The following is a 10,962-nucleotide window of genomic DNA, read 5'->3' as shown; positions in this document are numbered from 1 at the left end:
GGCACGTGAAGGAACTCGCACCCTTCAAAGTATCCGCTGAGTTGCTGGACGTGGAAGCGGTAGCTTGCCATGTTTGCATCCTTGGCGTCCCAGTCGCCAGATGTCTGTTGGACCACCAAGTCCGAGTCGCCATAGCACAGGATCCGGCAGATGCCGATCTATTTGGCCAGCCGGAGTCCATGTACTAGTGCCTCATAATCGGCCATGCTGTTGGAGGCAGCAAAGTCGATTTGAAGTGTGTATCTGAGCTTGTCTCCTTTGGGAAAGGTGAGGAAAACGCCGGCTCCCAAACCGGTTCTCATCTTTGAGCCATCGAAGTGCATTCGCCAATGAGTGGAGTCTGGAGCTGGTGGCAGGTACTAGGTCTCGGCCCAGTCGACAAGGAAGTCGGCCAGCGCTTGGGATTTTATGGCGGTGCGAGGCTGGTAGAAGATGGTGTAAGGGGCCAACTCGATGGCCCATTTGGCCACTCGGCCTGATGCATCTCTACTGCCTATGATCTCAGCAAGCGGTGCAGTGCAGACAACCGTGATTGGGTGCTCTTGAAAATATGGCTTGAGCTTCTTGGCAGCAAAGTGCACACCGTAGCACATCTTCTGGTAATGTGGGTAGTCCTGTTTTGAGGCTGACAGCACCTCGCTCAAATAGTATACAGGCCTCTAGACTGGCTGTGCCTTGCCGTCTTCTGGGCGCTCTGTTGGGGAACGTAGTAATTTCAAAAAAATTCCTACGCACACGCAAGATCATGGTGATGCATAGCAACGAGAGGGGAGAGTGTTGTCCACATACCCTCGTAGACCGACAGCGGAAGCGTTATCACAACGCGGTTGATGTAGTCGTACGTCTTCACGATCCGACCGATCAAGTACCGAACGTACGGCACCTCCGAGTTCTACACACGTTCAGCTTGATGACGTCCCTCGAACTCCGATCCAGCCGAGTGTTGAGGGAGAGTTTCGTCAGCACGACAGCGTGGTGACGATGATGATGTTCCACCGATGCAGGGCTTCGCCTAAGCTCCGCAACGGTATTAGCGAGGTGTAATATGGTGGAGGGGGGCACCGCACACGGCTAAGAGATCTCAAGGATCAATTGTTGTGTCTATGGGGTGCCCCCCTGCCCCGTATATAAAGGAGCAAGGAGGAGGCAGCCGGCCAAGGGAAGAGGCGCGCCAAAGGGGGGAGTCCTACTCCCACCGGGAGTAGGACTCCTCCTTTCCTTGTGGGAGTAGGAGAAGGGAAGGGAGAAGGAGAAAGAAGGAAGGGTGCGCCCCCCTTCCCTAGTCCAATTCGGACCAGACCATGGGGAGAGGTGCGGCCACCTTTTGAGGCCTTTCTCTCCTTTCCCGTATGGCCCATTAAGGCCCAATACGAATTCCAGTAACTCTCCGGTACTCCGAAAAATACCCGAATCACTCGGAACCTTTCCGAAGTCCGAATATAGTCGTCCAATATATCAATTTTTACGTCTCGACCATTTCGAGACTCCTCTTCATATCCCCGATCTCATCCGGGACTCCGAACTCCTTCGGTACATCAAAACTCAATAAAACTATCATCGTAACGTTAAGCGTGCGGACCCTACAGGTTCGAGAACTATGTAGACATGACCGAGACACATCTCGGTCAATAACCAATAGCGGGACCTGGATGCCCATATTGGCTCCCACATATTCTACGAAGATCTTTATCGGTCAGACCGCATAACAACATACGTTGTTCCTTTTGTCACCGGTATGTTACTTGCCCGAGATTTGATCGTCGGTATCTCGATACCTAGTTCAATCTCGTTACCGGCAAGTCTCTTTACTCGTTCCGTAACACATCATCCCGCAACTAACTCATTAGTCACAATGCTTGCAAGGCTTATAGTGATGTGCATTACCGAGTGGGCCCAGAGATACCTCTCCGACAATTGGAGTGACAAATCCTAATCTCCAAATACGCCAACCCAACAAGTACCTTTGGATACACCTGTAGAGCACCTTTATAATCACCCATTTACGTTGTGACATTTGGTAGCACACAAAGTGTTCCTCCGGTAAACGGGAGTTGCATAATCTCATAGTCATAGGAACATGTATAGGTCATGAAGAAAGCAATAGCAACATACTAAACGATCGAGTGCTAAGCTAACGGAATGGGTCAAGTCAATCAAGTCATTCTCCTAATGAGGTGATCTCGTTAATCAAATGGCAACTTATGTCTATGGCTAGGAAACATAACCATCTTTGAATAACGAGCTAGTCAAGTAGAGGCATACTAGTGACACTCTGTTTGTCTATATATTCACACATGTATTATGTTTCCGGTTAATACAATTCTAGCACGAATAATAAACATTTATCATGATATAAGGAAATAAATAATTACTTTATTATTGCCTCTAGGGCATATTTCCTTCAGTCTCCCACTTGCACTAGAGTCAATAATCTAGTTCACATCGCCATGTGATTTAACATCAATAGTTCACATCACCATGTGATTAACACCCATAGTTCACATCGTCATGTGATCAACACCCAAAGGGTTTACTAGAGTCAGTAATCTAGTTCACATCGCTATGTGATTAACACCCAAAGAGTACTAAGGTGTGATCATGTTTTGTTTGTGAGATAATTTTAGTCAACGGGTCTGTCACATTCAGATCCGTAAGTATTTTGCAAATTTCTATGTCTACAATGCTCTGCTCGGAGCTACTCTAGCTAATTGCTCCCACTTTCAATATGTATCTAGACCGAGACTTAGAGTCATCTAGATTAGTGTCAAAACTTGCATCGACGTAACTCTTTATGACGAGCTCTTTGTCACCTCCATATACGAGAAACATATCCTTAGTCCTTTTCAGGTATTTCAGGATGTTCTTGACCGCTGTCCAGTGATCCACTCCTGGATTACTTTGGTACCTTCCTGCTAGACTTATAGCAAGGCATACATCAGGTCTGGTACATAGCATTGCATACATGAAAGAGCCTATGGCTGAAGCATAGGGGACATCTTTCATCTTCTCTCTATCTTCTGCAGTGGTCGGGCATTGAGTCTTACTCAACTTCACACCTTGCAACACATGCAAGAATCCTTTCTTTGCTTGATCCATTTTGAACTTCTTCAAAACTTTGTCAAGGTATGTGCTTTGTGAAAGTCCAATTAAGCGTCTTGATCTATCTCTATAGATCTTGATGCCCAATATATACGCAGCTTCACCGAGGTCTTTCATTGCAAAACTCTTATTCAAGTATCCCTTTATGGTATCCAGAAATTCTATATCATTTCCAATCAGTAATATGTCATCCACATATAATATCAGAAATGCTACAGAGCTCCGACTCACTTTCTTGTAAATACAGACTTCTCCATAAGTCTGTATAAAACCAAATGCTTTGATCACACTATCAAAGCGTTTATTCCAACTCCGAGAGGCTTGCACCAGTCCATAAATGGATCGCTGGAGCTTGCACACTTTGTTAGCTCCCTTTGGATCGACAAAACCTTCTGGTTGCATCATATACAACTCTTCTTCCAGAAATCCATTCAGGAATGCAGTTTTGACATCCATTTGCCAAATTTCATAATCATAAAATGCGGCAATTGCTAACATGATTCGGACAGACTTAAGCATAGATACGAGTGAGAAACTCTCATCGTAGTCAGCACCTTGAACTTTGTCAAAAACCTTTTTCCGACAATTCTAGCTTTGTAGATAGTAACACTACTATCAGGGTCCGTCTTCCTCTTGAAGATCCATTTAATCTCAATGGCTCGCCGATCATTGGGCAAGTCAATCAAAGTCCACACTTTGTTTCTCATACATGGATCTCATCTCAGATTTCATGGCCTCAAGCCATTTTGCGGAATCTGGGCTCACCATCGCTTCTTCATAGTTCGTAGGTTCGTCATGGTCTAGTGACATAACCTCCAGAACAGGATTACCATCCCACTCTGGTGCGGATCTTACTCTGGTTTACCGACGAGGTTTGGTAGTAACTTGATCTGAAGTTACATGATCATCATCATTAACTTCCTCACTAATTGGTGTAGGAGTCACATGAACAGATTTCTGTGATGAACTACTTTCCAATAAGGGAGCAGGTACAGTTACCTCATCAAGTTCTTTGGTAGTAACTTGATCTGAAGTTACATGATCATCATCATTAACTTCCTCACTAATTGGTGTAGGAGTCACAGGAACAGATTTCTGTGATGAACTACTTTCCAATAAGGGAGCAGGTATAGTTACCTCATCAAGTTCTACTTTCCTCCCACTCACTTCTTTCGAGAGAAACTCCTTCTCTAGAAAGGATCCATACTAAGCAACGAATGTCTTGCCTTCGGATCTGTGATAGAAGGTGTACCCAACTGTCTCCTTTGGGTATCCTATGAAGACACATTTCTCCGATTTGGGCTTGAGCTTATCAGGATGAAACTTTTTCACATAAGCATCGCAACCCCAAATTTTAAGAAACGACAACTTTGGTTTCTTGCCAAACCACAGTTCATAAGGCGTCGTCTCATCGGATTTTGATGGTGCCCTATTTAACGTGAATGTAGCTGTCTCTAATGCATAACCCCAAAACGATAGTGGTAAATTGGTAAGAGACATCATAAATTGCACTATATCCAATAAAGTACGTTTATGACGTTCAGACACACCATCATGCTGTGGTGTTCCAGGTGGCGTGAATTTGTGAAACTATTCCACATTGTTTTAATTGAAAACCAAACTCGTAACTCAAATATTTGTCTCCGCGATCAAATCATATAAACCTTATTTTCTCATCAAGTAGATATACCAATATCTGCTCAAATCATCTGTGAAGGTCAGAAAATAATGATACCTGCCACGAGCCTCAATATTCATCGGACCACATACATCTGTATGTATGATTTCCAACAAATCTGTTGCTCTCTCCATAGTTCCGGAGAACGGCGTTTTAGTCATCTTGCCCATGAGGCATGGTTCGCAAGCATCAAGTGATTCATAATCAATTGATTCCAAAATCCCATCAGTATGGAGTTTCTTCATGCGCTTTACACCAATATGACCTAAACGGCAGTGCCACAAATAAGTTGCACTATCATTATTAACTTTGCATCTTTTGGCTTCAATATTATGAATATGTGTATCACTACGATCGAGATCCAACAAACCATTTTCGTTGGTGTGTATGACCATAGAAGGTTTTATTCATGTAAACAGAACAACAATTGTTCTCTAACTTAAATGAATAACCGTATTGCAATAAACATGATCAAATCATATTCCTGCTCAACGCAAACACCAAATAACACTTATTTAGTTTCAACACTAATCCCGAAAGTATAGGGAGTGTGCGATGATGATCATATCAATCTTGGAACTACTTCCAACACACATCGTCACCTCTCCTTTTACTAGTCTCTGTTTATTCTGCAACTCCCGTTTCGAGTTACTACTCTTTAGCAACTGAACCAGTATCAAATACTGAGGGGTTGCTATAAACACTAGTAAGTACACATCAATAACATGTATATCCAATATACCTTTGTTCACTTTGCCATCCTTCTTATCCACCAAATACTTGGGGCAGTTCCGCCTCTAGTGACCAGTTCCTTTGAAGTAGAAGCACTTAGTCTCAGGCTTAGGTACAGACTTGGGCTTCTTCACTTGAGTAGCAACTTGCTTGCCGTTCTTCTTGAAGTTCCCCTTCTATCCCTTTGCCCTTTTCTTGAAACTAGTGGTCTTGTTAACCATCAACACTTGATGCTCTTTCTTGATTTCTATCTTCGTCGATTTCAGCATCGCGAAGAGCTCGGGAATTACTTTCGTCATCCCTTGCATACTGTAGTTCATCACGAAGTTCTACCAACTTGGTGATGGTGACTAGAGAATTCTGTCAATCACTATTTTATCTGCAAGATTAACTCCCACTTGATTCAAGCGATTGTAGTACCCAGACAATCTGAGCACATGCTCACTAGTTGAGCGATTCTCCTCCATCTTTTAGCTATATAACTTGTTGGAGACTTCATATCTCTCAACTCGGGTATTTGCTTGAAATATTAACTTCAACTCCTGGAACATCTTATATGGTCCATGACGTTCAAAACGTCTTTGAAGTCCCGATTCTAAGCCGTTAACCATGGTGCACTAAACTATCAAGTAGTCATCATATTGAGCTAGCCAAACGTTCATAACGTCTGCATCTGCTCCTGCAATAGGTCTGTCACCTAGCGGTGCATCAAGGACATAATTTTTCTGTGCAGCAATGAGGATAATCCTCAGATCACGGATCCAATCCGCATCTTTGCTACTAACATCTTTCAACATAATTTTTCTCTAGGAACATATCAAAAATAAACACAGGGAAGCAACAGCGCGAGCTATTGATCTACAACATAATTTGCAAAATACTATCAGGACTAAGTTCATGATAAATTTAAGTTCAATTAATCATATTACTTAAGAAATCCCACTTAGATAGACATCCCTCTAATCCTCTAAGTGATCACGTGATCCATATCAACTAAACCATGTCCGATCATCACGTGAGATGGAGTAGTTTCAATGGTGAACATCACTATGTTGATCATATCTACTATATGATTCACGCTCGACCTTTCGGTCTCCGTGTTCCGAGGCCATATCTGTTATATGCTAGGCTCGTCAAGTTTAACCTGAGTATTCCGCGTGTGCAACTGTTTTGCACCCGTTGTATTTGAACGTAGAGCCTATCACACCCGATCATCACGTGGTGTCTCAGCACGAAGAACTTTCGCAACGGTGCATACTCAGGGAGAACACTTATACTTCGATAATTTAGTGAAGGATCATCTTATAATGCTACCGTCAAACAAAGCAAGATAAGATGCATAAAGGATTAACATCACATGCAATCAATATAAGTGATATGATATGGCCATCATCATCTTGTGCTTGTGATCTCCATCTCCGAAGCACCGTGCTTGTGATCTCCATCTCCGAAGCACCGTCATGATCACCATCGTCACCGGCGCGACACCTTGATCTCCATCGTAGTATCGTTGTCGTCTCACGAACTAATTGCTTTGACGACTATCGCTACCGCTTAGTGATAAAGTAAAACTATTACATGGCAATTGCATTTCATACAATAAAGCAACAACCATATGGCTCCTGCCAGTTGCCGATAACTCGGTTACAAAACATGATCATCTCATACAACAAATTATATCACATCATGTCTTGACCATATCACATCACAACATGCCCTGCAAAAACAAGTTAGACGTCCTCTACTTTGTTGTTGCAAGTTTCACGTGGCTGCTACGGGCTTAGCAAGAACCGTTCTTACCTACGCATCAAAACCACAACGATAGTTTGTCAAGTTGGTGCTGTTTTAACCTTCGCAAGGACCGGGCGTAGCCACACTCGGTTCAACTAAAGTGAGAGAGACAGACACCCGCCAGTCACCTTTAAGCAACGAGTGCTCGCAACGGTGAAACCAGTCTCGCGTAAGCGTACGCGTAATGTCGGTCCGGGCCGCTTCATCTCACAATACCGCTGAACCAAAGTATGACATGCTGGTAAGCAGTATGACTTATATCGCCCACAACTCACTTGTGTTCTACTCGTGCATAGCATCAACGCATAAAACCAGGCTCGGATGCCACTGTTGGGGAACGTAATAATTTCAAAAAAATTCCTACGCACACGCAAGATCATGGTGTTGCATAGCAACGAGAGGGGAGAGTGTTCTCCACGTACCCTCGTAGACCGACAGCGGAAGCGTTATCACAACGCGGTTGATGTAGTCGTACGTCTTCACGATCCGACCAATCAAGTACCGAACCTACGGCACCTCCGAGTTCTACACACGTTCAGCTCGATGACGTCCCTCGAACTCCGATCCAGCCGAGTGTTGAGGGAGAGTTTCGTCAGCACGACGGCGTGGTGACGATGATGATGTTCCACCGACGCAGGGCTTCGCCTAAGCTCCGCAACGGTATTAGCGAGGTGTAATATGGTGGAGGGGGGCACCGCACACGGCTAAGAGATCTCAAGGATCAATTGTTGTGTCTATGGGGTGCCCCCCTGCCCCCGTATATAAAGGAGCAAGGAGGAGGCAGCCGGCCAAGGGAAGAGGCGCGCCAAAGGCGGGAGTCCTACTCCCACCGGGAGTAGGACTCCTCCTTTCCATATGGGAGTAGGAGAAGGGAAGGGGGAAGGAGAAACAAGGAAGGGTGCGCCCCCCTTCCCTAGTCCAATTCGGACCAGACCATGGGGAGGGGTGCGGCCACCTTTTGAGGCCTTTCTCTCCTTTCCCGTATGGCCCATTAAGGCCCAATACGAATTCCCGTAACTCTCCGGTACTCCGAAAAATACCCAAATCACTCGGAATCTTTCCGAAGTCCGAATATAGTCGTCCAATATATCGATTTTTACGTCTCGACCATTTCGAGACTCCTCGTCATATCCCCGATCTCATCCGGGACTCCGAACTCCTTCGGTACATCAAAACTCAATAAAACTGTCATCGTAACGTTAAGCGTGCGGACCCTACGGGTTCGAGAACTATGTAGACATGACCGAGACACAACTCCGGTCAATAACCAATAGCGGGACCTGGATGCCCATATTGGCTCCCACATATTCTACGAAGATCTTTATCGGTCAGATCGCATAACAACATACGTTGTTCCTTTTGTCACCGGTATGTTACTTGCCCGAGATTTGATCATCGGTATCTCGATACCTAGTTCAATCTCGTTACCGGCAAGTCTCTTTACTCATTCCGTAACACATCATCCCGCAACTAACTCATTAGTCACAATGCTTGCAAGGCTTATAGTGATGTGCATTACCGAGTGGGCCCAGAGATACCTCTCCGACAATTGGAGTGACAAATCCTAATCTCGAAATACGCCAACCCAACAAATACCTTTGGAGACACCTGTAGAGCACCTTTATAATCACCCATTTACGTTGTGACATTTGGTAGCACACAAAGTGTTCCTCCGGTAAACGGGAGTTGCATAATCTCATAGTCATAGGAACATGTATAAGTCATGAAGAAAGCAATAGCAACATACTAAACGATCGAGTGCTAAGCTAACGGAATGGGTCAAGTCAATCACGTCATTCTCCTAATGAGGTGATCTCGTTAATCAAATGACAACTTATGTCTATGGCTAGGAAACATAACCATCTTTGATTAACGAGCTAGTCAAGTAGAGGCATACTAGTGACAGTCTATTTGTCTATATATTCACACATGTATTATGTTTCCGGTTAATACAATTCTAGCACGAATAATAAACATTTATCATGATATAAGGAAATAAATAATAACTTTATTATTTCCTCTAGGGCATATTTCCTTCATGCTGCACTACAATGACAGTGCTGACCACCCGGCCGGTGGCGGCGATGTAGAGGAACATGGGCTCCTTAGTAGCCGGAGCCGCCAGGACAGGCGGTGTGATCAACATCTTCTTCAGCTGAAGAAAGGCTTCGTCTGCCTTGTCCTGCCACTCAAAGTGAGTGGTTTTCTTCATGAGTTGGTACAGGGGAAGAGCCATCTCACCCAACCGACAGATGAAGCGGCTGATGCATGCCAAACAGTCGGTAAACTTCTAGACGTCTCGCAGTCGGGTGGGTCTCTCCATCCTCTCGATGGCCTTGATCTTCATAGGGTTGCACTCAATGCCGCGTTCTGAGACCAGGAAGCCAAGGAGCTGGCCGGTTGGTACTCCAAAGACACACTTCTCTGGGTTGAGCTTGATTTGAAAACGGCGCAGATTATCAAAAGTTTCCTTGCAATCTTCAAAGAGTGTGTTGTGCTTCTCCGTCTTCACCACAATATCGTCTACATAGACATGGGCATTTATGCCGAGTTGCTTGAGGAGGCACTTCTGCATGCAAAGCTGAAATGTGGAACCCGGCATTTCTCAAGCTGAATGTCATGGTCAGGTAGCAGAAGGCTCTGAATGGTGTGATGAAGGCGGTCGGCCGGGTTCAACTTGATCTGATGATACCCAGAGTAGGCAACCAAAAAACTCAGCAGCTCGCATCCGGCTGTGGAGTCTATCACTTGGTCAATCCGAGGCAAAGCAAACAGATCTTTTGGGCAGGCTTTGTTGAGGCTGGTATAGTCAATACACATGCACCATTTATTGTTCTTCTTCAGTACAAGGACTGGATTGTCTAGCCACTCTGGAAAGAATACTTCCATAATGAAGCCGGCTGCTAGGAGCCGGGCTATCTCTTCACCAACTTCTTCTCTTCTCCTCTGACAGGCGGCGGAGGGGTTGTTTGACCGGCTTGGCATCTGCTCTGACATGTAGCTTGTGCTCTGCGAAATCCGTCGGCACACCCGGCATGTCCTTGGGAGGCCATACAAAGATGTCCCGATTCTCACGGAGGAAATCGACGAGCTCGCTTTCCTATTTGCTGTCAAGGGTGGTTCCTACGAGAGTGAACCTCTCCGGGTGCTCGGGGTCCAAGGGGATCTTCTTGGTTTCTTTGGCCGGCTGGAAGGAGCCCTGGGTCTCTGACTCCTTGGGTTCTGGTGACAGATCCGGCTGCTTGCTGGCCATGGCCACCACCCGGTGTAGGAGCTTCTTCTCAGGAGCAATAACCAGGGACTCGGCCAGCCGGCTGCTGGCTGCGGAACAGGCGGCCGACTTCTTGTAGTCTCCAGCTATAGTGATAATGCCCTTGGTTCCCGGCATCTTCATCTTGAGGTAAGCATAGTGTGGTACTGCCATGAACTTGGCCAGAGCAGGTCGGCCAAGCAGTGCATGATAAGGGCTCTCCAGGTCTACCACCTCAAACCAAATTGCTTCACGCGGAAATGATCCTTGTCTCCGAAGGGGACATCTATCTTGATCTTGCCGATTGGTGAGCAGGAAAGGCCAGGCACAATGCCGTGGAAGACAGTCCGACTGGGCTAGAACTACTTCACTTTGATGCTCAACTTCTCCATGGTATCATGGTAAAGGATGT

The sequence above is a fragment of the Aegilops tauschii genome, chromosome 3, assembly GCF_002575655.3.
Source record: "Aegilops tauschii subsp. strangulata cultivar AL8/78 chromosome 3, Aet v6.0, whole genome shotgun sequence".
Taxonomy (NCBI): Eukaryota; Viridiplantae; Streptophyta; class Magnoliopsida; order Poales; family Poaceae; genus Aegilops; species Aegilops tauschii.
This window is presented reverse-complemented; position numbering follows the sequence as displayed.